General features: G+C 45.1%; 1 protein-coding gene and 1 pseudogene across 8 annotated transcripts in view; one reads left to right on the top strand and one right to left on the bottom strand.

Moving 5' to 3' along the window:
- Positions 1–937: 937 nt before the first annotated feature.
- On the bottom strand, positions 938–3,026 carry LOC148144899 (uncharacterized; annotated as a pseudogene). Its single transcript, XR_015751662.1, has 2 exons — positions 2,928–3,026; positions 938–2,314 (listed from the first exon to the last, which is right to left on the bottom strand). The product of XR_015751662.1 is annotated as an uncharacterized LOC148144899 (transcript).
- Positions 3,027–3,232: 206 nt separating this feature from the next.
- LOC122545194 (uncharacterized) overlaps positions 3,233–27,866 on the top strand; it is a 785,061-nt gene continuing 760,427 nt past the window's right edge. Inside the window, exons 1-3 of one of the 7 annotated variants that reach the window (XR_015751655.1) lie at positions 3,233–3,385; positions 4,271–6,359; positions 27,208–27,815. The gene's annotated coding sequence lies outside the window, so the exon portion shown is untranslated. Of the gene's footprint in view, positions 3,472–4,270; positions 6,360–9,435; positions 9,604–12,049; positions 12,167–27,207; positions 27,816–27,866 lie in introns of those variants that run through there. The other 6 variants (XR_015751657.1, XR_015751656.1, XR_015751658.1 and 3 more) reach the window with 6 other exon arrangements.

Genomic DNA, 27,866 nt, shown 5'->3' with positions numbered 1-27,866 from the left:
TAGTAAAACTACTCGGCCTATATGCTCTAAATAAGTTAGACATTGTACCTGCACTGAATAAAATAATAAAGGATATTAAACTGTTTATCACTGCTGGATTGTGAGATATGTTTAGTATTTGCCAGCAAGAGTTTCATTCATTCCTGCAATTTCATAGAAGCACAGTCTCGATAGTCAGCTTCTTAAAGGGGACAGTGGCTGCGAGTCAGGAAAACTACTTGATGTATTTATGTATTGATGTATTTATTCAGGTCCCGATAGACAGTTGGCAAGTGCTGATTAATATTCTATTCTTTCATGGTGATAAGATGGCAGGGAGGTATTGTTCTGAAAACATTACTATGTTGACAGTTATTCAGAGGTAGCTTTTGATGCAGAAATAGGCCTAAAACACTGCTAGTAGCAAGGGCTGGTAAGGGATGAAGGTGTGAAAAAGCAGGAATGAGTCAAAAGAGGTGTTTTAACTTATTCTATGTTCTAGGAAAGAGTTATGAGTGAATGAAATGGGAGTGCAGTATTATTAGATATAGGGCTCCTGTGAGCAGCTTAGAAAAGAGTTATGAATGACTAAATAGAAAGCGTTTGAGAGTGGGTTAGTAAAGAGACCTATAACACAATATGTCACATCATCATGGCGGGGTTGGAGAAACTGGAGCCAGATTTCTTCGGAGTCAAACATGACAGATACACACCTCCTGACTTCAGTACATGCTCCAAATCAGTAAGTGTGTCTTAATAGGTGCTCAACTCACCAGGGAATATAATGCCCTCTTGAATATTAAGGGAAAAAGTGAGGACTGCAGATGCTGGAGATCAGAGCTGAAAATGTGTTGCTGGAAAAGCACAGCAGGTCAGGCAGCATCCAAGGAGCAGGAGAATCGACATTTCGGGCATGAGCCCTTCTTCAGGAATCCTGAAGGGCTCATGCCCGAAATGTCGATTCTCCTGCTCCTTGGATGCTGCCTGACCTGCTGCGCTTTTCCAGCAACACATTTTCAGCTCTTGAATATTAAGACAAGTAACACCCACAAAGCATCCAAATGTTCACTACTCAGTGTGACTGGATTGGTGTCTGAGCCAATGGCATGACTGACTGAATCCCTTCCCGCACTCGGGGCAGGTGAACGGTCTCTCCCCAGTGTGGATAGGCTGGTGTCTCCGCAGGGAAGACCAATCAATGAACCCCTTCCCACACACTGAGCAGGTGAATGGCCCCTCCCCGGTGTGGACCCGTTGGTGACTCTGCAGGTTAGAGGACTGAATGAATGCCTTCCCACAGATGGAACACATGAACGGTCTCTCCCCGGTGTGGACCCGCTGGTGTCTCCGCAGAGAAGACGAATCAATGAAGCCCTCCCCGCATATGGAGCAGGTGAATGGTCTCTCCCTGGTGTGGACCCGCTGGTGGTTCATCAAGGCAGAGGACTGTGTGAATACCTGCCCGCACACTGAGCAGGAGAAAGGCCTCTCCCCGGTGTGGACTCGCTGGTGGGTCAGCAAGGCAGAAGACTGGGTGAACGCCTTCCCGCACATGGAGCAGGTGAACGGCCTCTCCCCAGTGTGAATCCGCCGGTGGGTCACCAGGGTGGATAACTGAACAAACGCCTTCCCGCAGACAGAGCAGGTGTACGGCCTCTCCCCGGTGTGGACCCGCTGGTGACTCTGGAGGTTGGAAGACTGGTTGAACGCCTTCCCACACACAGAGCAGGCTTCTCCCTAGAGTGGACCCGCTGGTGACTATGCAGGGTGGATAACTGAACGAACGCCTTCCCACACAAATTGCATGTGAAAGGCCTCTCCCCCGTATGGACCCGCTGGTGGGTCACTAGGGCGGATGAATGGGTAAACCCCTCCCCACACACAGAGCAGGTGAACGGCCTCTCCCCAGTGTGACGGCGGCGATGGCTTTCAAGCAAGCATGGGAATTTGAATTCCTTCCCGCAGTCTCCACATTTCCACGGTTTCTCCATCACGTGGGAATCCCCACCGCCTTCCAGTGTTGACAATTAGTTGAAGGACCATTCACAAATGGAAGGTGTTCTATGTCTTGCTGCTGTGAACGGGATGTTGTTATTTCAGACTTTGTACCCGCTTAAAGCTCTTCCCACAGTCAGTTCACTGGTACATGCTCACTGAGGTCTGTGTACTTCAGCCTCACTGAAGTTTGAAACATTTCAAAGCAGACAAGACAGAAGAGAAATAAAATTTCCAGTGAGATTCAAAAGACTGATAACATTCCTGTGCCAGTGAATCGATTGTCTCGATCAGATCTTGTTTTGAGATTTCTGGCTGCAATTCCATCCATTCTCATATCCTGTAAAATAGAGAATACAGAAGACATCACTATCTACAAAGGATAGAAATTCCAAACAGACAATTCTGGTTCCTGTGGAACATTCTTTCTTCTCAATGCCACAGTGTCCCTCCATTCTCACTAGGTATTATTGCCCCATGCTCCACATTCTCCTAAAAATGCTGAAAAATGTTGACTGATGGATCTATGCTCACCTCGTCCTGCCCTGGACATAGGTTGTCACAGATTGAACCAGGAGTGAGCCATTCAGCTTCTGGGGTTTGCTCTGCTGTTCCATAAAATCATATCTGTGCTGCTTTGGCCGTCACTCCATTTCCTGCTGTTCTCCATAACCTTTCATATCCCTGTCATTTAAAATTCTCTTCAATTAAGTCTTGAATACATTCCATGAGCCAGTCTCCATTACCCTCTGTGGGGGATCATTCCATAAACTAAGAAGAAAATAATAAATTCCTCATTTCTCCCTGAAATGGGAGACCACTTCCAGACAGGTGGAGACTAGCTAGTTTTAGAATCATGTTCAGCATGGACTGGATGGAATAAAGAGTCAGAAACTGAGCAGTTTAACCCCAGAATAGAAAGGGAGGGTGAGAAAAGAAAGTGCCGTACTCACAGATAGTGAACAGAGAAAGGAAGTTGCAGTCTGAGGTGAAGCTCAATCTTCATTCAGGGAGAGAGGAACGACATCAGCTTCAGAAGCTCATTGTCAAACTTCCGCATTCAGTCAATACGGCGGTTCTGATTGGCCGGCGGACCAGTCTCCTTCCGGTCATCCAGGGATTCCAATTGGCTCACAGTTAACCTGTGTGATGTCATAACGCGTGGCCAATAGGAGAGAATCATCTTGGAACACGGGATCGTCATCGGCCAGCTCCCTCCGGACGTCCCGCCCCGTAAGAGGACGTCACAACGCGGAAGTAGTGCGATCAGTTTCAGACTGAGACCTCCCCAACTCTGGGCAATATCTGGGAGCAAAGCAATATCTCCCCCTTTCTATTCCTCATCCTGGGAGGGAGAGAGAAGAGGGAAGGCACTGTACACTTGTACCAACTGGCGGCGGAGAGTGTGAATGCAAGTGAAGGGGTTTCAGATTCTGTCTCTCTCTCTTAAGGCTTTCTGATCCTCATGGCATTTATCAGAACTGGAACGTGAAAAGGGTCAGAGATTTGTCTAGTGTTATTGAGTTTTTAAACATTCAACGTGGTCTTCGTGGTTTTCTCACATTCGATTATAATTAATTGTTGTAATTATGTGTTGTAGCTATGTCATATACTTCCAATTATGCTGTTATTGAAGGGGACGGTAAGTGAGCATTGGACAGAGTCATAGAGATGTCCAGCGTGGGAACAGACCCCTCAGTCTAACTCGTTCATGCTGACCAGTTAATCTGGATAAATCTCGTCCCATTTACCAACACTTGACCCATATCCCTGTAAACCTTTTATTAATTCATTCACCCATCCAGATGCCTTTTAAATATTGTAATTGTACCAGCCTCCACCACTTTCACTGCAGATCATTCCATTTGTACAAAGAGAGTCCATTCATCAGTCTAACAATGGCAGGAAAGAAGCTCTTTCTGAATCTGTTGGTGCATGTGTTTCCTGATTCTGTATCTTCTGCCTGACTAAAGAAGTTGTGAGAGAGCATTAGGGGGTTGGATGAGAATTTGATGATGTTGGCAGCATTTCTCCAGCAAAGAGAAGTGTAGGTGGAGACCATGGATGGTAGGTTGACTTCCATGATGGTCTGCGATGCGCATAAAACCTGGGTATCTTATCATTCTGGACAAAGCAGTAGCCGGACTAGGTTGTTACACATCCAGATAGAAGACTTTCTATAGTGCATCTGTAAAAGTTAGTGAGGGTCATTATTGACGCACTGAATTGCATAAGCCTCCTGAGGAAGAAGTGTTGTTGTGCTATCCTGACTGAGTTTGCCCCTTCATTTTTCCAGATGGTGAGAACACTCAAACAACCCACCGTGGAGTTTGCATTGCTGACAGAAAGCCGTTTGTGTTCAGCAGCAGCTTAGTCATTCACGCACTAGGTGCTGTGAGATTAAAAGTACGGACAGCCATGAGGAACCAGAGGTGTTTCCAACCGACATTCAAACTGATCAATCTAAACCTTGAAGTCTCAAACGAAATCTAGAAGTTCACTTCGCCAAAAGCTAATGGAGGCATCCTCATAAAATTACCAAATATACTTGGAATCCTGAGAAGAATTCAAGTGAATCCTGGAAAGATATTGCATGTCTTGGACTATTCCCGGAAAATGAATGAACTATCAAGATTCATATAAAGATTTATGGAAACTATGGCAGGGAAGGAAAGAAAACTAGATTTACAATTTAATGCCATACATACGATTCTGCTAAGTTACTCCTGTTGATTAGGTTTTCACATTTTTAAACAAAAAAGAAGAGTTGTTCTTCCAGTTAATGACTGGGTTTTCAACTTCACTTCAAAATTAATAGTTTTTCTCTTCAAACTGAATGGTTGATTGTAACAAAAGTGCATGTCATTGTTGAATTTTGAATCTGTAGGATGTGCTTGGTAAAGTTTGAATGAACAATATTTCAAAGTGAATTTGATCATGTTAAGTACCAAGACGTTCAGGAGAGGAAAGACTTGTCCTTGTGTGTTTTGCAACACTTAATCAAGGTCAGTTCAATAGAAGAAGCAGACAGGTTGATGCTCGAGTTGACAGCTCGGGCAAAACAGCTGAAATAATGCAGGCAGTAGCACAGCAATTAGGGTTCGAAAGTTAGCCAAAAATATAAAAACAGGTTGGAAAGTTTCTTCAGCTTTCTTTAAAAAAATAACAAAAGTGTTGGTTCTATAGAAAATGAGTCTGGGGATTCAATAACGGAGTATAAAGAGATGGTAGATGAATTGAAAAGAGCTTGAATCTGTCTTCACTAGAGAGGATACAAGTAACACCCTGGAACTAGCTGTAAATCAGGAATTGAAAAGGAGGGAGGAACTGAAGAAAATTACAATTACCAGGGAAACTGACTAAACTGTTGGAACTATGAGTTGACAAGTTCCGGGTACCTGAAGGATTTCATCCAAGACTCTTAAAGAAACACTAACCAGTGAAATAGTTAACACATTGGTTTTAATTTTCCAGACGCCATTAGTTTCAGGGAAGGTTTCTTTAAATTGGTAAACTCTTTTCATCGAAAAGGGAGACACAGAATGGGAAACTGCAGACTATTTACCTTAACTGCAGACTATTTTCATCGGGAAAATGTCGAAATCTATAATTAAAGATGTTATGACAAGGCACTTGTATAAGTTCAAGGTAATCAGGCAGCGTGAATGTATTTTTGTCAATGGGAAATAATGTTGTAGTAACGTTTTGAAGAACTGCCTCTTCCCAATGATGAATCTCCAGTGCCGACAGGGATTGGTATCCCTTCCCCCAGTCCCCACATTCCCACGACTTCTCCGCAGTTCTGGCGTCCTTTTGGCTCTCTGTTTCTGATGAACAAGTGAAACTGTGATCACACTCAGGAAACGTGTACAGTCACTCCCTCCTGAAAATAGTGTAATAGTTCTTCAGTCTGTGTAACTGGTTAAAGCTCCTTCCCACAGTCAGCTCACTGGGGGACACTGTCTCTCTCTCTCAACAAGGGGAAAAGATGTACAAAAGTTGAGCAGCGAGACAAAATGCAAAAGCAATAAAACAATTGTAGCTGTACCCTTTTTTTTCCTTTTGGCACTTGGACATTTAAATGTATTAATAACACCCACATCCCCAAAAAACGTATTACGCATGCCTGCCAGTGTCAGCAAAACACTGGGCATTGTCATCGCTGTCCGGAAAAAACGGCGCGCGACCTTCTCTTGATGGACCAATAGGACGCCCAGGAGGACCGGAAAGCGACTGGTCTTCCTGCCAATCAGAGCTATCCCATTGACTGAATGTGGAAATTGGACCATGAGGTGCTGAAGCTGCTGTTCTTCCTCTCTCTCTCTCTCTCTGCATGAAGATTGAGCTTTAACCAGACTGCAAATTCTTTCCTCTGTCCAATATCTGTGAGTGCGGTACTCTCTTTTTGCACCCGCTTTTCCATTTCTTTTTTGTTCTGGGGTTCAATTGTTGACTTGCAGCAACTGAAAGGAAAGGGAGTGAATCCTGGAGGGGACAGACTCTGGAAACGTTGGTCCAGGTCTGTGTCGTAATGGGCAAAATAGACAGGCGGCAGGCTGCAAGAACACAGCAAGCCAGGCAACATCAGGAGGTGGAGGAGTCGATATCTTGGTGTAACCTTTGTTCAGGACTGGAGGTGGGTACAGGGAGTGATACAGGGAAAAGGGGTGCTTGGGACACGATGGTGAAGTGGGGATAGGTGAAGACAGGTGGAGGGTGCGTCCTGATTGGTCAATGGGAGGAAGGAATCTGGTTGGTGGCAGAGAGGAGTGCAAAGGAGGGGTCGAGGCTGAGAAAGGAATCGGGGGATGGGGAGTGAAGTTATTTGAAATAGCTGTAGGCTGCCCAGGTGGAAGATGGGGTGTTGTTCCTCCAAGTTGTGGTTTAGTTTGTTGTGGCAATGGAGGAGGCCAAAGATGTTCATGTCAGAAAGGGAGTGGGAAGGGGAATTAAAATGGGTGGTGACGGGGAGGTCTGGTCAGCCTCTGCGGACCCGGCTGCAATGCTCGGTGAACCATTCCCAAGTTTATGCTCTGTCTCCCCGATGTAGAGAATACCACAATTTGCAAACACCTGGTAAATGCAGTACCGTAATGTGAAGTTATAGCCTTTGCTGTGAAAAAAACAGAAAGGAGGTGTATTGTTTAAACGTTAATCTATTGGGTTGTGGAGAAAAGGAGAACTGCAGATGCCGGAGATTCGAGTCAAAATGTGGCACTGGGAAAACACAGTAGGTCAGGCAGCGTCCAAGGAGCAGGGGAGTCGACGTTTCGGACCCGACCCCTTCATCGTGAATGCTGTATGGATGTACAAAGGGGCCTCAGCGTCCTTCGACACCAGTCAATTCCAGTTGTCAGACAGGCGCAGCAAGCAATCAGCATGGCAAATGGTATTTTGCCAAGAGGAATTCTGTTGTAAAGTGCAGATGCTTTCCTCCAGTTAGGTGGTCGTTGAATATATCCAAGGCTGCATTCATCTGATTTTTGAAGATCAAATAAGTGAACGCAAGAAAATGATTTTACAGAGTTACAGTTACAGAGTCATACAGCACAGAAACAGACCCTTCAGTCCAACTAGTCCACGCTGACTATATTCACAAACGAAACCAGTCCCACCTGCCTGCGTTTGGCCCATGCCCCTCCGAACCTTTCCTATTCATGTATTTATTCAAATGTCTTTTCAATGTTGTTACTGTACCTGCACCCACCACTTCTTCTGGACATTCATTACACACACAAACCACTCTATGCAAAAAAAGGTACCCTTCATGCCTTTTTAAAGTCTTTCTCCTCACACCTTCAAATTTGCTGCCTAATCTTGAAACCTCCAACCTCGGGAAAGGATACACGGCGGTCACCTCATCTATGTCCCTCATGAATTTATAAACTTCCATAAGGTCACCTCTTAGCCTCCTATGCTCCAGTGAAAATGTCCCAGCCCATCCACGTAGATGTTGGCAGATTCATATCCAGTTATGATCTGTTGAATGCTGGTGCAGGCTTGAAAGACCAAATAGGTTACTCCTGCTTCCAGTTCTCACAGTCTGTGTCCAGGACAGCAAGAGACCATAGGACGTAGGAGCAGGAATTAGGCCATTCAGCCCATCGGGTCTGCTCCGCCATTTAATAATGGCTGATAGGCTTCTCAACCCCATTCTCTCACTTTGTCCCCGTAACCCTCTATCCCCTGGATATTCAAAGTCTCCATCTCAGTCCTAAATATCCACAATGACAGGCCTCCACAGCCTTCTGTGGCAGTGAATTCCATAGATTCACCACTCACCACCATTCTGCAAGGTCTTCCCTTTACTCTAAGGCTGTGCCCACTCGTTCTAGTCTCTCCAACCAATGGAAACATCTTCCCAATGTCCACTCTATTCAGGCCGTTCAGGATTCAGTATTGTTTATGTTTCAATTAGAACCCCCCTCCCCCCAAGTGTGGGCCTGTTAACCAGTATGAACCAGACCCTGCAGGATGTGGTACAGCAGGGATTAGGTTGAGCAAACTGAGAATGGAGGGAGAGTATGTGGGATGGAGATTTTCAAATTCTAGGGAACAAGAGGGGAAAACAAGAGTTCACTATAAATTAGAATTGATTGGATGGGCTGAAGGGCCAAGGAGTGGCAGATGAAAATGCGTGGTTTGCATTTTGGTCAAGCAATGCAGGCAGGACTGACACACGTAAGAGGGGTGTTGTAGAACAAAGAGACCTTGGAGTGCAGGTTCATAGTTCGTTGAAGATGGAGTCACTGGTAGACAGGATAGTGAAGAAAGCATTTGGTATGCTTTCCTTTATTGGTCACAGCATTGAGTATAGGAGTTGGGAGGTCACGTTGCAGCTGTACAGGCCATGTTTGGAAGACTGCATTTGTTTCTGGTCTCCCTGTTATTGGAAAGATATTGTGTAACTTTGAAAGGGGTCAGAAAAGATTGACAAGGCTGTTGCCAGAGTTGGAGGGTTTAAACTACAGGGAGAGGCTGAATACACTGGGGATATTTTCCCTGGAGCATCGGAGGCTGAGGGGTGACCATGTTGACACTCATAAGGGGCATGGCTAGGGTGAATACCCAAGGTCTTTACCCCAGGGTAGGGGAGTCCAAAACTAGAGGGACATATGTTTGAGGTGAGAGGGGAATTTTAAAATTCTTCTGTTTGGGTACATGAATAGGAAGGATTTAGAGGGATATGGACCACATGCAGGCAAATTGGACTAGATTAATTTAGGATACCTGTTTGGCACAGACAAGTTGGACCGAAGGGTCTGTTTCTGTGCTGTATGACTTTAATCGTCTTCTGTGAAAGCAGAAATCTGATGGTGAAGACTGGAGTTTCAGGATGTTTTGCCCTTACTGGGAGCAGAGATGTTTGACTGAAGTGTGTTGGTGTTAATGTCTTGATGTTCCATTTTGCTCCCACCTTCCTGGGGACGTTAACCATTTCGTATCTGGTTGTTCATCAAGAAGCTGCATTGCACCCTGAATTGACAATTTTTTTTTGCTGAGTGAGGCAATACTTCCTTCGAGTTACGCTGTACCAAGGATCCAGTTACAAAGGGACAGCTTGGTGGTGACAAACAGTAAAGAAGGTGAGGTGGGATGGGTGGAGAGTGTGTGTGCTTTGAACTGTTTAAAAAGCAGTTCATTTTTCTACGCTTTTTTGCTGGGGGGGGGGGGGGGGGGGGTTCTGAAGCTGTAACAAAGCTGGGTCACAATAAAGATTACCCGAACTTACTGCCGGGCTCAGATTCTCATTGAAAGCTTTGAGCTCCAAGAATTTTTAGTTTTAAAACTGCTCATTTCTTTCAGCCTGCTGCACTAAGTTTCCAATGTCGCATATCAAATGGAGCAGTGAATGAGTAGCTAGTATCTTGAGAAATTGGGAATTTTTCAGGAGTGCAGAGTAAGTCATTTCATTGGCATTGTAAAGTGTAATAGCAGCACCGGGAGGTGTGGGCTGTGTTCACGAGATACGATATGGAGGGGCTGGCATTGGAGTGGGGTGGATAGAGTTAAATATCTCACAACAGCAGGTTATAGTCCAACAGGTTTATTTGGAAGCACTCGCTTTTGGCGTGCTGCTCCTTCACCAGGTAGCTGTGGACCAGGGTAATAAGACACAGATTTCTGAGCAAAAGATCACAGTGTCATGCAACTGATAGGATATATTGAACAAACCTAGATTGCTGTTACCTCTTTCATCTTTTAGAATGGGTTGCAGGTTTTGGTTCATTAATATAAATCTTTTAAATCACATTCTCGAGATGACTTAAGGTTTTATAAAAAATAGGTGACATCTCAGTTCAGACAATGCTTTAAAGGTGTGAGGTTCGAGTCTATCAGTATCCCAATCTTGAGTCAGACTGGTCCTATTTCCAAAGTAGGAATTTATAAAATATTACATGGATTGACTGCCTGCAGTTTGTGTGCTCTTTGAGCAAAATTGAATGTATCTGCAAGAATAATCCTGCCAATACAAATTCACCCCCTTACTCCATATTTCCCATGGACTATCCACCCTAATTTGCACATCCCTGGGCACGATAGGTAATTTAGCACAGCCAATCCACCCTGATTTGCACCCTAAACTCTAAATTACCTTCTCAAGAGTGTAATTTAAATGCAGAGCTTTTCTAAGAAAAATGTCAGTCTGACTCAACATTGGGACCCAGACAGAATTCACACCTGTTATTAGAAAAACTCTGCATTTAAATGACATTCTTGAGAAGGTAATTAAAAATAAATTCAGGGATTAAGAGCAGAAACCCATTCTAAAAGATGGAAGATTTAATTTAAAATTGTTTAATGTATCACATTTTCATGACACTGGACTCTTTTGCTACAAATTCCGGGATCACAATCTAATTCTCCACAACTACCTGATGAAGGAGCAGCGCTCCGAAAGCTAGTGCTTCCAAATAAACTTGTTGGATTCCAATCTGGTGTTGTGATTTTTAACTTTATCCATAGGAAACTCATGAGTTGTGGGACTGGTAACAGTTGTTATTTTGTGATCCATTCCAAGTGAAAATTATCCTCTGCGCAGACACGGATGAACAGTCTGTTTTTGTGCATTGTGCGGGATCAGGCTAGCAGCTTTTAAATCCTAATGTTCAGCAGCAGAAGCAAACTGTAGATCAGCAATCGTATTCTGAGAGTGGTACTTCCAGCCCTGGTTAATCCAATTGGGTCAACAGAGAGAGAGGGAGAGGATGTCACATCTAAAGTTCATACAGAATAGTTGTTTCGGTTGTTCAGTCAGTTGAGTTGGTTCTGCACAGATGAGACTGGATATTGCTTTTTAATGGATCATAATTGAAACAACAATGGAACACCTTAAATTCAAGGAATTTTGATGGGCAAATCGAACCTTGAAGAGATAATGTTCTTCCATTAATAACGTTGGGTGACCCAAATTAGACATTTTTATTGATAGCTCCATAATCATATTCCTGCTGGATATTTTTTCTGGGCAAACAATTTCAGATGGGAGAAGTTCTGTATCCTGGGAAGGCAGTGAAATTAAAAAACGGTTGTTTAAAGCATTTTAACTGTGGACCCACGAGCTCTTGTCCATTAAATCTCTTTATTTGCAGAAATAGCCCGTGAAAATGTCCATGTCCCTTTAAAATGCAGATTTCCCCATATAGTATGACGCCGTTCCGTTAGATTTCGGAATATCTGTTTAAATTGAGCCGTGAGCTTTCCCAATGTAGACAGGGCTCCTGGAAACGTGGCAGTGTCCCCCCTGCAGCTGCAGAGCGAGACAGGAGAGTTTGTTTTTGTGAATGAGCAGTTGTAGCGCGAGGTGGCTGTTGCTTGGTGACGGTGAGACTCCCCCGGCCCCGCCCATCCCCCCGTGCAGACGTCACGCGGGGGCGAAGGCGGTTGGGAGGAGAAGTCGCTCGAGCGGGGAAGCGGCGGGAGGGCGGCCGTTAGGAAAATGGCGCCGTGCGGCCCGGGGCAGACACCCGTCACTGGGCACCGCCGCCTTCCTGGCGCAGCTGCTGGGTCACGGCCACACCGGCCGGCTGTACAGCAGGCAGGAGCCGGTGAGCATTCTGGAGGCGGATGGGGTTAAAGGCCTGCTTGGGAACTCGTCGGCCGCCGGGGTGGTGGAGTTCTACTGGTCGTGGGGCGGCCCCTGTGTCAACTATGGGGCCACCTGGAAGGTACTGGGCCCGGGAGGTGAAAGGTGAGGCAGGTTGTGGGGGGACGGAGGGGAAGGAATGTGGGGCCTGTCCTGTCATAGTGACATTTTACACTCACTTTCCATCTGCTTTTACTGGGGCTTGTGATTTTTACCCTCACTTTTTTTTAATCCTTGTGCTGTTTATCCTCCCTTTTTAAAAATCCTTGTGCTGTTTGCTCTTTGCTATTACTTGTGCAATTCCCTAGGGTAGTGTGGAAATACTAGTGAAGGAGATTATGCACCAGCATGTATATGTTCCTCAGTCATTGAAGGGGTAGGATCCTGTTGAGAATGGTTAGTAAAGCATGTGGTGCACTGAGCCTTGTTAACAAGGACATACAGTAGTTTGTAATTTGTCAAAGTATGCTTCTCATAGAGTTGTACAGACCCTTTGGTCCAACCTGTCCATGCTGACCAGATATCCAAAATTAGTGTTGACAGTATAGTGCTGGATAAACACAGCAGCTCAGGCAGCATCCAAGGAGCAGGAGAATCGATGTTTCGGGCATAAGCCCTTCATCATAATGAAATGCTTATGCCCGAAACATTGATTCTCCTGCTCCTCGGGTGCTGCCTGACCTGCTGTGCTTTTACAGCACTACACTCTCTCTCCTCTGATCTCCAGCATCTGCAGTCCTCACTTTCTCCTAGTTGATTTCAACATTACTGGAAAGTCTCTTCCATGGATGCCGACCTGGAAGAAGTTCTCCTCCTCTGTCTACAAAGATCTGACAGTCCCTCTCTCACTGTACCCCCCCCCCAAGTCCTCTCCTCTGCCCAGAATTTCTTCAGCCATGTCCTCAAGCAATTTGACTACCACAGCCATATCTCCTTTCTCATTGCTTAGCTATGGAACCATCTGATCCCACGTGGACTCCGGACCACATTCAGACTAACCCAGTTTGGACCTGAACAGGATACCCAGTACCCACTACAAATCCAAAACCTTCACCAATGATTCTCTTTTTGGATCCTCCACTGCACACTATCAGCCATCTACTTTACCTGCAGTCAGTCCTGCCCAAGCTCAGAGCCTCACTTTTCCCAGAACTGCAACCCAGATTCTACATCCTCAGAAAAGATTCCTGTTGAAGGGCTTATGCCCAAAATGTCAATTCTCCTGCTCCTTGGATGCTGCCTGACCTGCTGTGCTTTTCCAACACTCTCAACTCTGATCTCCAGTGTCTGCAGTCCTCACTTTCTCCGAGATATCCTAAATTAATCTAGTCCCATTTGCCAGCACTTGGCTCATATCCCTCTAAACTCTTCCTATTCATATACCCATCCAGATACCTTTTAAATGTTGTAATTGAACCAGCCTCCACAACTTCCTCCGGCAGCTCCTTCCATACACGTACCACACTCTGCATGGAAACGTTGCACCTTAGGTACCTTTTATATCTTTCTGCTATCAACCTAAACCTATGCCCTCTAGTTCTGAACTTTACCGCTACACTGGGGAAAACACCGAGATTGAGCAGCCAGACAAAATGCCAAAACAATAAAATGTCAAGCCATGTGGGGGAAAAAAAAAATTGTGGCTCTATCCTTTTTTTTTTCTCCTCTTGGTATTTGGACACTTAATATCTGTCAGTAACACTGGTATCGCCACAAGAGCATATTGCAGGGCGCGTGTTCAGTGGTGTCACCAAAATATTGGGCATGTTCCTTGCTGTCGGCAGAAAAGGCGCAAGATCTTCTTTTGATGGACCGATAAGGGGCACTGGAGAACCTGAAGGTGACTTGTCCTCTTGCCAATCAGAGCTCCCCTGCTGTCTGAAAGCAGAAGCTGGACCATGACCTTCTGAAGCTGAAGCTGCTGCTGCTCCACTCTCTCAGAATGAAGATTGAGCTTCAGTCCAGACTGCAACTTCCTTCCTCTGTCTAACATCTGTGAATACAACACTCTTTTCTCACCCCTTTTTCTATTTATTTTTCATTCTGGGGTTTAATTGTTGACTTGCAGCAACTGAAAGGAGAGGGAACAAATCCAGAGAGGGGGCAGACTCGGGAAATGTTGGTCCAGGTCTGTGTCTCAATTGGCAAAATAGACCGGCAGGAGGCTGGAAGAATGCAGCAAGCCAGGTAGCTTCAGGAAGTGGAGAAGTTGACGTTTCGGGTGTAACCCTTGTTCCAGACTGAGGATGGGTGTAGGGGAAGGTGCAGAACAAGGGTGTGCTGGGGACAGGGTGGTGAAGTGGAGATAGCTGGAGAGAGGTAGAGGGTACAACCTGGTTGATGAGTGGGTGGAAGGAATCTGGTTGGTGGCAAGGAAGAGTGGAATGGGAGGGACTGGGAAGGGAGTCGGTGATGGAAAGGGAGGTTATTTGAAATTGGAAAACGCGGTGTTGAGGCCTCCGGGCTGTTGGCTGCCCAGGTGGAAGATGAGGTGTTCCTTTAATTTACGGTTTGGTTCGTTGTGGAAATGCAGGAGGCCGAAGGTGATTATGTCAGAAAGGGAGTGGGAAAGGGAATTAAAATGGGTGGTGACTGGGAGGTCCATTCGGACTCTACGGCTTCAGCTGTGGACCATTCCCCAAGTTTACGTTTGGTCTCACCGATGTAGAGAAGACCACATTTGGCAAACGCATGGCAAATACAGTACCGCAATTTGAAGTTATTGCCTTTGCTGTGAAAAAAAAAACAGAAAGGAGGTGCATTGTTTAAATGGTGATATATTGGGATGTGGAGAAGGTGAGGTCTGCAGATACTGGAGATCAGAGTTGAAAAGTGTGGTGCTGGAAAAGCACAGCAGGTTAGGCAGCATCCGAGGAGTAGGACAGTCCACGTTTTGGGCATGAGCCCTTCATCAGGAATGATGTATGGATGTACAAAGGGGGCTCAGCGTCTAGCGATCGCCAGTTGTCAGACAGGTGCAGCAATCAATGAGCAAAGCAAGTGGTACATTAGCAAGAGGAACTGAGTTCAGAATTGGGGATGTCTTCCTGCAGTTAGGGGCTCATTGAATGTATTCAAGGCTAGGTTCACTTGATCTTTGAACAACAAAGAAGTGGATGTTTATGGGGGAAAGCAGAAAATGGTTTTAAGATCAGTACAGAACAGTTAGAGCTGAAACTTTATTGCTGGAACAGCACAGCAGGTCAGGCAGCATCTAGGGAACAGAAGATTCGACGTTTCGGGCACATGCCCTTCTTCAGGAAGGGGATAGATGAGATGAAAGGCAGGGGTCCTTTCCCTTGGGTGGGGGTTTCAAGATTAGAGAGCAATTTTGAAGGAGAGAGGACAAAGGTTTAAAAAGTCATGAGGGGCATGATTTTTTTTTAAACAGAGTGGTTTGTGTGGAATGAATGTCCAGAGGAAGTGGTGGATGCAGGTACAGTTACAATGTTTAAAAGGCATTTGGATAAGTACATGAATAGGAAAGGTTCTGAGGGATATGGGCCAATCAATTTCTCCCCACAGAACAGTTAGTCATATAACACAGAAACAGACCCTTCAGACCAACTACTCCATGCTGACTATGTACTGAAACTAAACTAGTCTCACCTAGATTGGCCCATATCCCTCAGAACCTTTCCTATTCATGTACTTATCCAAATGCCTTTTAAACATTGTAACTGTACCTGCATCCACCACTTCCTCTGGACATTCATTCCACACAAACCACTCTGTTTAAAAAAAAATCATGCCCCTCATGACTTTTTAAACCTTTGTCCTCTCTCCTTCAAAATTGCTCTCTAATCTTGAAACCCCCACCCAAGGGAAAGGACCCCTGCCTTTCATCTCATCTACCCCCTTCATGATTTTGTAAACCTCTATAAGGTCACTTCTCAATCTCCTGTGGTCCAGTGAAAACGAGTGTGGTGCTGGAAAAATACAGCAGGTCAGGCAACATCCGAGCAGCAGGAAAATCTACGTTTTGGGCATAAGCTCTGATGAAGGACAGATGCCTGAACCGTCGATTTTCCTGCTTTTCAGATGCTGCCTGACCTGTGCTTTTCTAGCACCGCACTCTGGACTCTGATCTCCAGCATCTGCAGCCCTCACTTACTTCCAGTGAAAACATCTCAGCCTATCCACCGAAATGGAAGTAGATTCATATCCAGTTATGATCTGTTCAATGCTGGTCCAAGCTCGAAAGACCAAATGGCCTACTCCTGCTCCCAATTCTGACACTGTGTCCAGGACATCAACAGACCACAAGACATAGGAGCAGAAATAATGCTATTCTGCCCATCAGCTCTGCTCCATCATTTTATCATGGCTGATGAGTTTCTCAAACCCATTCTTCCACTTTCTCCCTGTAACGCTCAATCCCCTTGATACTCAAGAACCGATCTGTCTCCGTCTTAAATTTTCTCAGTGACTTGTCCTCCACAGCCTTCTGTGGCAATGAATTCCATAGATTCACTGCTCTCTGGCTGATGAAGTTTCTCCTTGCCTCTATTCTGAAAGGTTTTCCCTTTACTCGAAGGCTGTGCCATCGAGTCCTAGTCTCTCATACCAGTGGAAACACCTTCCCAATGTCCACTTTGGCCAGGCTGTTCAGTATTCTGTATGTTTCAATTAGATCCTCCGAGTGTGAACCTGTTCATCGGAATGATCCAGACCCTTCAGGATGAGGTTCAGCAAAGTAAAAATGGAGGGAGTGTGTGTGGGATGGAGATTTTCTGCTTCTCAGGAATAAGAGAGGAAAGAGAATTCATTACGAATTATAATTTATCGGATAGGCCAATGGGCCGAGGAATGGTAGATGGAGTTTAATTTAGAGAAATGTGAGGTGTTGCATTTTGGAAAGGCAAATTGGGACAGGACTTCTACACTTATACATTAAATGGTCAGGTCCTGGGGAGTGTTCCTGAACCAAGAGACAGGGAGTGTAGGTTCCTTTCCTTGAAAGTGGAGTCACAAGTAGGGATGGTAGTGAAGAAAGTGTTTGGTATGCTTTCCTTTATTGGTCAGTGGATTGAGTATAGGAGTTGGGAGGTTATGTTGAGGCAGTACAGGAGGTCTGGAATACTGTATACAGTTCTGGTCTCTCTACTATAGGAAAGATGTTGTGAAACATTGAAAGGGTTTTGAAAAGAGTTACAAGGCTGATGCCAGAGTTGGTGAGTTTGAGCTACAGGGAGAGGCTGAGTAGGCCAGCAATGTTTTCCCTGGAGCATTCAAGGCTGAGGTGACCTTAGAGGTTTCTAAGGGGCATGGATAGGGTTTGTTCCCAGGGTAGGGGAGTCCAGAACAGGAGGGGCATAGGTTTAAGGTGGGTGAGGAAAGGGACCTGAGAGGCATTTTTATCATGCAGAGGGTGGTGTATGTATGGAACAATCTAACAGAGGAAGTGGAGGAGGCTGGTACAATTACAACATTTTAAAAGGCATCTGGCTGAGTACATGAATAGAAAGGGTTTAGAGGGATGCGGCCCAAATGCTAGCAAATGAGACGAGATTAATTAGGATATCTGGTTGGTACGGACGGGTTGGACGGAAGGGTCTGTTTCCTTGCTATATGATTCTAATCGTCTTCGGTGAAAGCAGAAATGTGGTCATGAAGAATGGACTTTTTTGCCCTTAGTGGGAGCAGAAGAAGTTACAGTAAAATCTTTCAATTGTGAGACTGCAACTGAGTACATCCGGGATTTTGGTGGGAGATGGGAATTCATTGCACTGTGGAATGCAGCCCTACCCTATCCACACATTTCTGCTGGTGGATGAGACCAGGTCTCAAGATTAGGGGGAGTAGATTTAGGACAGACATTAGGAGGAACCACTATTCCCAGAGAGTCATGAATCTATGGAATTCTTTGCCTGTGGAAGCAGTAGAGGCAGCTTCATTAAGTATATTGAAGACACGGTTGGATGGGTTTTGCATGGTCAGGGACTTAAGGGTAGTTGGTACAATGCAGGGAGGAGGAGCTGAGACGATGGATAAATCAGCCATGATCTTAATAAATGGCGGAGTGGACTGGGTGAGCCAAATGGCCTACTCTTGCTTCTATTACTATGAAACTATAACCCTGCATTTCCCATGGTTCACCATGGCATGTTGGAACCGGCGGCCAATGAGTTGAGCATCCCTGAATACTTCTAAGTGCCCGTCATGTTCCTCCTCATCTGAACAGATCCTGTGTATGCGTAGGGCTTATCCATAAGGGGATGGCTGTTTTGGGTGGAAGCTGGAGAAGTGTAGCATCGTGAGGTTATGTGTGGGTTTGAGGTTGTGTGTGGTGCTGAGTTGCTGCCCATCCTTGATGGAGATGCAGGTGTCCAAGAATGAGACAGATAGTAGAGAATAGTCCAAAATGAGTTTGGTGGGATGGAACATGTTGATATCACTGTATAGCTTTTTCCGTGACTCCTCTCCATGTGTCCAGAAGAAGAAAGTGTCGTCAATGTACCTGGTGTATAGTGTTGGTTGGAGGTCCTGCGTAGAGAAGTCGCCTTGTTCGAACCTCTGCATAAAAATGTTGGCATATTGGGGTGCAAATTTGGTTCCATGGTCTGGATGAAGAACTGGTTGTCAAAGGTGAAGATGTTGTGATCGAGGATAAAGTGGATGAGTTGTAGGACGGTGGTCAGAGATTGGCATTTGTTGGTATGGAATAATAAGGCTGTTGCCGTGATGCTGACATTGAGAGTACTGGTCCATGGGTGCTGAGTTTCTGTAAGAAATCTGTAGTGTCGTGACAAAAGCTAGGGGTTCCCTGAATGATGGGTTTCAATGCCTTCGACATTGTGTGAGAACCTCTCTAGCTGAGTCCTATTGCCAGGGATGTGCAAGTTAGGATGGATTAGCCATGGGAAATACGGAGTAAGGGGGTAGGTATGGGTGGGATGCAATATAAAGGGCGAGAATGGAATAGATGGGCCGAATGACCTGCTTCCACGTTGTCAGGATTCTATGACGCCCCCAACGAAGGAAAATTTTTATCTGCATCTATCCTGTCAAGCCCCTTTCAGAATTCTACAGGTTTGAATAAGATCATTTCTGGTTCATAGAGGTTTACAGCATGGTGCAACCCCTTCATACCGACCAGGATTCCCAAATTAAACTAGTTCCATTTGCCTGTATTTGGCCCATATCCCTCTAAACCTTTCTCTTCATGTACCCATCTAAATGTTGTTTAAATGTTGTAGCTGTACCTGCATCTACCACATCCTCAGCAAGTTCATTCCACATGCAAACAACACTCTGTCAAAGCGTTGCCCTTCAGGTTCCTTTTAAATCTCCCTCCTGTCACGTTAAAACAATATGCCCCACCGTTTTGAGTATCCCGATGCTAAGGAACAGCCCTTTGCAAAAATCCTGACCTCCACTCCTCAGATTTTATAAATCTCAATGAGGTCACCCCTCAACCTCCTGTGCTCCACCCTCTCCTTATAACTCAAACCCTCCAGTCCTGGTAACGTTCTGGTAAGTCTTTACCAAACCCTCTCTAATAGAGTTCTTCCTATTACAGGGTCACCAGAACTGTACTCAGTACTCTAAAATGGCCTCACCAACATTCTGTACAATCTCTACATGATGTCTCAACTCAGAAACTCAACAGCGTGAACAATGAAGGCATTTGTGCTAAATGCCTTCTTAACCACCCTATCTACCAGTGATGCAACTTTCAAAGAACTATGTACCTGAACTCCTACTCCCCCATGTCTCTGTTTTACAACAGGGCCCTACCATTAACTGTACAAGTCCTGCCCACCCTTGTTTTCGCAAGAGATAACATTACAGCTGTGCTGAGGGAGGATATTACCGGAAATACATCTAGGGAAGTTATTTGGGTGGAACTGAGAAATAAGAAAGGGATGATAACGTTATTGGGATTGTATTATAGACCCCCTAATAGTTAGAGGGAAATTGAGAAACAAACTTGTAAGCAGATCTTAGTTATCTGTAAGAAAAATAGGGTGGTAATGATAGGGGATTTTAACTTTCCAAACATAGACTGGGATTGCCATAGTGTTAAGTGTTTAGATGGAGAGGAATTTGTCAAGTGTGTACAAGACAATTTTCTGATTCTGTATGCAGATGTACCTACTAGAGAAGGTGCAAACCTTGACTTACTCTTGGGAAATAAGGCAGGGCAGGTGACTGGGGTGTCAGTGGGGGAGCACTTTGGAGCCAGCGACCATAATTCTATTAGATTTAAAATAATGATGGAAAAGAATTGACCAGATTGTAAATTGGAGAAAAGTCAATTGTAACGGCATTAGGCAAGAACTTTTCAAAACTGACTGGGGACAGATGTTCGCAGGTAAAGGGACGGCTGGAAAATGGGAAGCCTTCAGAAATGAGATAATGAGAATCCAGAGAGAGGATATTCCTGTTAGGGTGAAAGGAAAGGCTGGTAGGTATAAGGAATGCTGGATGACGAAAGAAATTGAGGGTTTGGTTAAGAAAAAGGAAGCATATGTTATGTATAGTGAATCCTTAGAGAATAAAGGAAGTAGAAATATACTTAAGAGGGAAATCAGGAGGGCAAAAAGTGGACATGAGATATATATATATATATATATGGACAAAAGGGTAACTAGGGAGAGAATAGGGCCCCGCAAAGATCAGCATGGCGGTCTTTGTGTGGAGCGGCAGAAAATGGGGGAGATACTAAGTTAGTATTTTGCATCAGTATTTACTGTGGAAAAGGATATGGAAGATATAGATTGTAGGGAAATAGATGGTGACATCTTGCAAAATGTCCATATTACAGAGGAGAAAATGCTGCATGTCTTGAAACCACCTAAAAGTGGATAAATTCCCAGGACCTGATCAGGTGTACCCTCGAACTCTGTGGGAAGCTAGAGAAGTGATTGCTGGGCCTCTTGCTGAAATATTTGTACCGTTGATCGTCAACAGGTGAGGTGCCAGAAGACTGGAGGTTGGCTAACGTGTTGCCACTGTTTAAGAAGGGTGGTAAGGACAAGCCAGGGAACTATAGACCAGTGAGCCTGACATCAATGGTGGGCAAGTTGTTGGAGGGAATCCTGAGGGACAGGATGTACATGTATTTGGAAAGGCAATGACTGATTAGGGATAGTCAGATTGAGTTTTTTGAGGAAGTAACAAAGAGGATTGATGAGGGCATAGTGATAGATGTGATGTATATGCACTTCAGTAAGGCGTTCGACAAGGTTGCCCATGGGAGACTGATTAGCAAGGTTAGATCTCACGGAATACAGGGAGAACTAGCCATTTGGATACAGAACTGGCTCCAAAGGTAGAAGACGGAGGGTGGTGGTGGAGGATTGTTTTTCAGACTGGAGGCCTGTGACCAGTGGAGTGTCACAAGGATCAGTGCTGGGTCCTCCTACTTTTTGTCATTTACATAAATGATTTTGGATGTAAGCATAAGAGGAACAGTTAGTAAGTTTGCAGATGACCCCAAAATTGGACGTGTAGTGGACAGAGAAGAGGGTTACCTCGGATTACAACAGAATCTTGACCAGATGGGCCAATGGACTGAGAAGTGGCAGATGGAGTTTAATTAAAATAAATGTGAGGTGCTGCATTTTGGGAAAACAAATTTTAGCAGGATTATACACTTCATGGTAAGGATCAACTAGGCAAAAGTGAGGACTGCAGATGCTGGAAACCAGAGTTTCGATCAGAGTGGTGCTGGAAAAGCACAGTAAGTCAGGCTGCATCCGAGGAACAGGAAAATCGATGTTTCAGACAAAAGCCCTTCGTCAGGAATAAAGCTGTATTCCTGATGAAGGGCTTTTGCCTGAAACGTTGATTTTCCTGTTCCTTGGATGCTACCTGACCTGCTGTGCTTTTCCAGCGCCACTCTGATCGAAACACTTAATAGTAAGGTCCTAGGGAGCGTTGCTGAACAAAGAGACCTCGGAGTGCAGGTTCATAGCTCCTTGAAAGTGGAGTCGCAGGTAGATAGGATAGTGAAGAGGGCATTTGGTATGCTTTCTTTTATTGGTCAGAGTATTGAGTACAGGAGTTGGGAGGTCCTGTTGCGGCTGTACAGGACATTGGTAGGGCATTGTTGGAATATTGCGTGCAATTCTGGTCTCCTTCCTATCGGGAAGATGTTGTGAAACTTGAAAGGGTTCAGAAAAGATTTACAAGCATGTTGCCAAAGTTGGAGGATTTGAGCTATGGGAGAGGCTGAACAGGCTGGGGCTGTTTTCCCTGGAGAGTTGGAGGTTGAGGGGTGACCTTATAGAGGTTTACAAAGTTGAGGGGCATGGATAGGGTAAATAGACTAAGTCTTTTTCCTGGGGTCGGGGAGTCCAAAACTAGAGGGCATAGGTTTAGGGTGAGAGGGGAAAGATATAAAAGAGACCTAAGGGCAACTTTTTCACGCAGAGAATGGTACGTGTATGGAATGAGCTGCCAGAGGATGTGATGGAGGCTGGTATAATTGCAACATTTACGAGGCATTTGGATGGGTATATGAATAGGAAGGGTTTGGTGGGATATGGGCCAGGTGCTGGCAAGTGGGACTAGATTGGGTTAGGATATCTGGTCGGCATGGACAAGTTGGACCGAAGGGTCTGTTTCCACGCTGTACATCTCTGTGACTCTGTGTTCTGGGATTTACATATTACTGAACTGAAACCTGCAACCCGTTCTAAAAGAGGAAAGACTGAATAGCAACCTAGGGTTGTTCAATATATCCTATCAGTTGCATGACACTCTGATCTTTTGCTATAAAATCTCTGTCTTATGATCGTGCACTACAGCTCCCCGATGAAGGAGCAGCGCTCCAAAAGCTAGTGCTTCCAAATAAACCTGTTGGACTGTAACCTGGTGTTGTGATTTTTAACTTTACCCACCCCAGTCCAATACCGGCACCTCCACAACATTTCTCGTGAACACAGCCCACACCTCCTGGTGTTGCCAGGAAACATTACAATGCTGATGAAGCGAAGCACTCTGCACTCCTGAAAAACTTACAATTTCAAACAAAACTAGGTACTCATTCACTGCTCTTGCTGATACATGACATTGGAAATTCAGTGCAGGAGGCTGAAAGAAAGGATCAGCTTTAAAACAAAACTCCTTGGAATTCAAAGCTTTCAATGAGAGTCTGAGCCCGGCGATAAGTTCAGGTAACCTTTACTGCAACCCAACTTTCTTACAGCTTCAGATCTCCTCAACAAAACGGCACAGAAAAGATAGCTGTTTTTTAAACAGCTCAAGGTCAAAGCTCACACACTCCCCATTCCACTTTCTTTACTCTTGGTCACCACCGAGTTGTCCCTTTGTAATTGCATCCTTGGTACAACCGTAACCCGGAGGAGGTATTGCCTCACCCAGCAATTTTATCCCATACACTGCATCCGAGTCAGTTTCTCCCCACTCATTTGCCCGGATGGGGGCAGTCTTGAGTCAACCATATTGCTGTGGGTCGGCAGGGCACAGGCATGGGTAAAGCCCTTTCCGTACTCTGGGCAGCTGAAGGCCTCTCCCTAGTGTGGACCCACTGGTGCCTCAACAGAACAAATAACTTGCTGAAGGCCTTCCTGCACTCTGTGCAGAGGAACAGCCTTATCCGCAGTTGCCACACTTCCATGGTTTCTCCATGGGGCAGGATTCCTCAGGTTTCTCCATGGCCAAAGCTTCAGCCGCATACAAGTGAGTGAGTGTATAGCAACTTCATGTCGTGAATTCCTCTTTCCGGGCTGTTTCAGGTTCCACACTCCAAGGTCATATTGCGGCTGTATAGGACATTGGTTAGGTCACTGTTGGAATATTGCATGCAGTTCTGGTCTCCTTCCTATCGGGAAGATGTTGTGAAACTTGAAAGGATCCAGAGAAGATTTACAAGGATGTTGCCAGAGCTGGAGGATTTGAGCTTTAGGGAAAGGCTGAACAGGCTGGGGCTGTTTTCCCTGGAGCATCGGAGGTTGAGGGGTGACCTTATAGAAGTTTACAAAATCATGAGGGGCATGGATAGAATTAATAGACAAAATCTTTTCCCTGGGGTCAGGGAGTCTAAAACTAGAGGGCATAGGTTTAGGGTGAGAGGGGAAAGATATAAAAAGAGACCTAAGGGGCAACCTTTTCACGCAGAGGGTGGTAAGTGTATGGAATGAACTGCCAGAGGAAGTGGTGGAGGCTGATATAATTGTAACATTTGAAAAGGCATTTGGATGAATAGGAAGGGTTTGGAGGGATATGGGCTGGGTGCTGGTAGGTGGGACTCTATTGTGTTGGGATATCTGGACGGGTTGGACCGAAGGGTCTGTTTCCATGCTGTACATCTCTATGACTCTTATGATAATTGGTAAACAAGTTAAGTCATAAAGGTTAGGTCATCTTTATCTTGAGATACAAAGGGCTTGCAGCTTGCAGAGTGTGGTTAGTACTTTCTCATTGGTCTACTTCTGCATTCTAGTGGTTTTAGTAGTTAGTTGTTTATACAGCTACAGACACAAGCAGCAGCTCGTCACGTAGCAAAGCAGAAGCTATCTTGTGCAGCTCCTTCAGCCATTTTATCCTACCGTCCAGAGGCCCCATATCCTCTCTCACTCCCTCCATTCTCACTTTGTTGAACCTAATCCCTGCTGTACCTCATCCTGAAGTGTCTGGTTCTTGCTGATTAACAGGTGTCACAAAGCTAGTACCTTTTTTTCCTAAAAGATGTTCCTTGGCTCAAGGAGACTGTCTTTGACTTTTTTCCCAGAGGGGTAATAAACTGGGTCAATCTCCGATCAGTCTGGTTTGGTATTGAGATGAAAAGGATTTTAAGAGGCCTTTTGTTTATATGTAAACTGATGAGATTTCAGGCCAACATGGTCATATTTTAGAAGTGACCTGTATTAAAAAGAAAGGGGGCGTAGTCAGCTTTCAAACTGGTTGGAAATTCAACAGGGAGCTGTGTGGAAACTTTCTCTCTCTTTTCTGCCTCTCAACTTCAATCTGTAGGCATGTGTTCTATTTATACTGGTTTTCAAATTGAGTTTGCTTATTCGGACTGTTGTATATATTCGAACAGCATAATTAAGTCTAGTTGGATAGGCTGAGTTCTGTAGGGGTTCTTTATTCTGATCTTTGTGTTTAATTGTGTAATTTTGTGAATAATTATTGTCTGTTTTAAAATCTAGTAATCAACCAAGCTAACTTACTCCAGGTAATTTTTACTGTACACTTACTGAAACAAATTGCAAAGTTATGGTGTGGGGCTGCCTGCTGAAGAATGTTTTGCATGGTCTGGTTTAGTTCATAACACAGGCTCCCACACAGGGGAGATCTAATTGAAACATACCGAACACTGAACGGCCAGGGCAGAGTGAACATTGGGAAGATGTTTCCACTGACAGAAGAGACTAGAGACCGAGGCCCCAGCCTTCGAGTAAAGGGAAGACCTTTTAGAACAGAGATAAGGAGGAACCTTTCAACCAGAGAGTGGCGAATCTCTTGAATTCATTGCCACAGAAGGCTGAGCAGGCCAGGTCACTGAGGATATTTAAGACTGAGATAGATAGGCTGTCGAGTATCAAGGGGATCGAGAGTTACAGGGAGAAAGCGGGAGAATGGGATTGAGAAACCTCTCAGCCACGATTGAATGGTATGAAGATACCTGATGGGCTGAATAGCCTAATTTTGTGCTCCAATGTTTTATGGTCTCTTGCTGTCCTTAGACTCATGAGGGTGAGAATTGGGAGCAGGAGTAGGCCATTTGGTCTTTTGGGCCTGCACCAGCATTGAACAGATCATAACTGGATATGAATATACCTACATCGGGGTGGATATGCTGGGACATTTTTCACTGCAGCACAAGAGGTTGAGAGGTGACCTTAGTTTATAAAGTCAAGAAGGGATATTGATGTGCATGGCAGATGCTGTTTCCTTCGGGTGGGGGTTTCAAGATTAGGGAGTACATTTTTAAGGTGAGAGGAGAAAGATTTAAAAAAAAAAGACATGAAGAGCACCTTTTTCTTTTGGTTTACATGTGGAATCACTCTCTTTCAATGTTCTGAGGAAATGGTGGATGCAGGAACTGTCAACATTTAAGACATTTGGATAAGTACATTAATAGGAAAGGTTTGCAGGGATATAGGTCAAACTAGATGGGACTAGTTTAGTTTGTGAATATAGTCAGCATGGACTAGTTGGACTGAAGGGTCTGTTTCTGTTCTGTATTACTTTGGAACTATTCTGACTGGTCTTAAAAACTTTTTTTTTTTAACTTTCCCCCATCACCATCCACTTTGTTCAAAAATCAGATGAATTCAGCCTTGAATATATTCAATGACCCTTCACAACTGCAGGAAGACATCCCCACTTCTGAACTCAACTCCTCTTGCTAATATACCACTTGCCTTGCTGATTGCTTGTTTCACCTGTCTGACAATTGGCATTGACGAGTGTAGAAGGACGCTGAGCTGAAAATGTGTTGCTGGAAAAGCACAGCAGGTCAGGCAGCATCCAAAGAGCAGGAAAATCGCCGTTTCGGGCATGAGCCCTTCTTCAGGAATGAGGAGAGTGTGCCAAGATAAAAGGTAGGGAGGAGGGACTTGGCGGAGGGGCATTGGAAATGCGATAGGTGCAAGGAGGTTAAGGTAAGGGTGATAGACTGGAGTGGGGGCGGAGAGGTCAGGAAGAAGATTGCAGGTTCGGAAGGTGGTGCTGAGTTCGAGGGTTGGGACTGAGACAAGGTGGGGGGAGGGGAAATGAGGAAACTGGAGAAATCTGAATTGATCCCTTTAGGTTGGAGGGTTCCTAGGCAGAAGATGAGGCACTCTTCCTCCAGCTGTCGTGTTGCTATTGTCTGGCGATGGAGGAGTCCAAGGACCTGCATGTCCTTGGTGGAGTGGGAGGGGGAGTTGAAGTGTTGAGGCACAGGGTGGTTGGGTTGGTTGGTCCGGGCGTCCCAGAGGTGTTCTCTGAAACGTTTCGCAAGGAGGCGGCCTGTAGAAGGCCTTTTGTACATGACACATCATTCCTGATGAAGGGCTCATGTCTGAAATGTTGACTCTCCTGGTCCTCGGATACTGTCTGACCTGCTGTGCTTTTCCAGCGCCACACTTTGACTCTTAATCTCTAGCATCTGCAGTCCTCACTTCCTTCACATCCCAATGTGTCACTTTTAACAATGCAACTCCTTTCTGCTTTTTATTCCACAGTAAAGGCTATATTATCACACTTGTGGTAATGCAATTGCCATGTGTTTGCCGACTGAGAACGACCTGGACCAACGTTTCCGTAGTCCGTCCCCTCCCTGGATTCACTCCCTTTCCTTTCACTTGCTGTAAGTCAACAATTGAAGCCCAGAATGCAAAACAAGAAACGGAAAAGAGAGTGCTGTACTCACAGATGTTGGACAGAGGAATGAAGTTGCAGTCTGGGGTGAAGCTCAACCATCGTTCAGGGAGAGATTAGCAGCTTTCAAAGCTCATTGTCCAACTTCCGCATTCAGAGAATGGGGAGCTCTGAATGGCAGGAGGTCCAGTCTCTTTCCGATTCTCCAGGGCTCTCTATTGGTCCATCAAAAGAAGGTGGCAAACCGTTTGTGCAGAAATCTAGGAGTATGCGCAGATTTTTGCTGACACCGAAGAGCATAAGCGGTCCGTTGCTGACTCTGTGACTCTTGTTCTACATAGTTGGAACCTATATCACAAGACTAGGAATTCACCCATTACAGCCTGTACTCAACTGTGGCCTAACTGCGCATATTTCAATGCAGGTTCAGAAAGGTGCCTGCAGCTTTTTAATAAAATTGAAGATGCTTTAATGATGTTTCTGAATATATCATTTTAGCGATTCTTCATTTTAAAGATCAGCC

Source organism: Chiloscyllium plagiosum, unplaced genomic scaffold (genome assembly GCF_037043375.1).
Source record: "Chiloscyllium plagiosum isolate Xiang-an unplaced genomic scaffold, Cpla_swu_hap1 HiC_scaffold_27, whole genome shotgun sequence".
Taxonomy (NCBI): domain Eukaryota; kingdom Metazoa; phylum Chordata; class Chondrichthyes; order Orectolobiformes; family Hemiscylliidae; genus Chiloscyllium; species Chiloscyllium plagiosum.
This window is presented reverse-complemented; position numbering and strand designations above follow the sequence as displayed.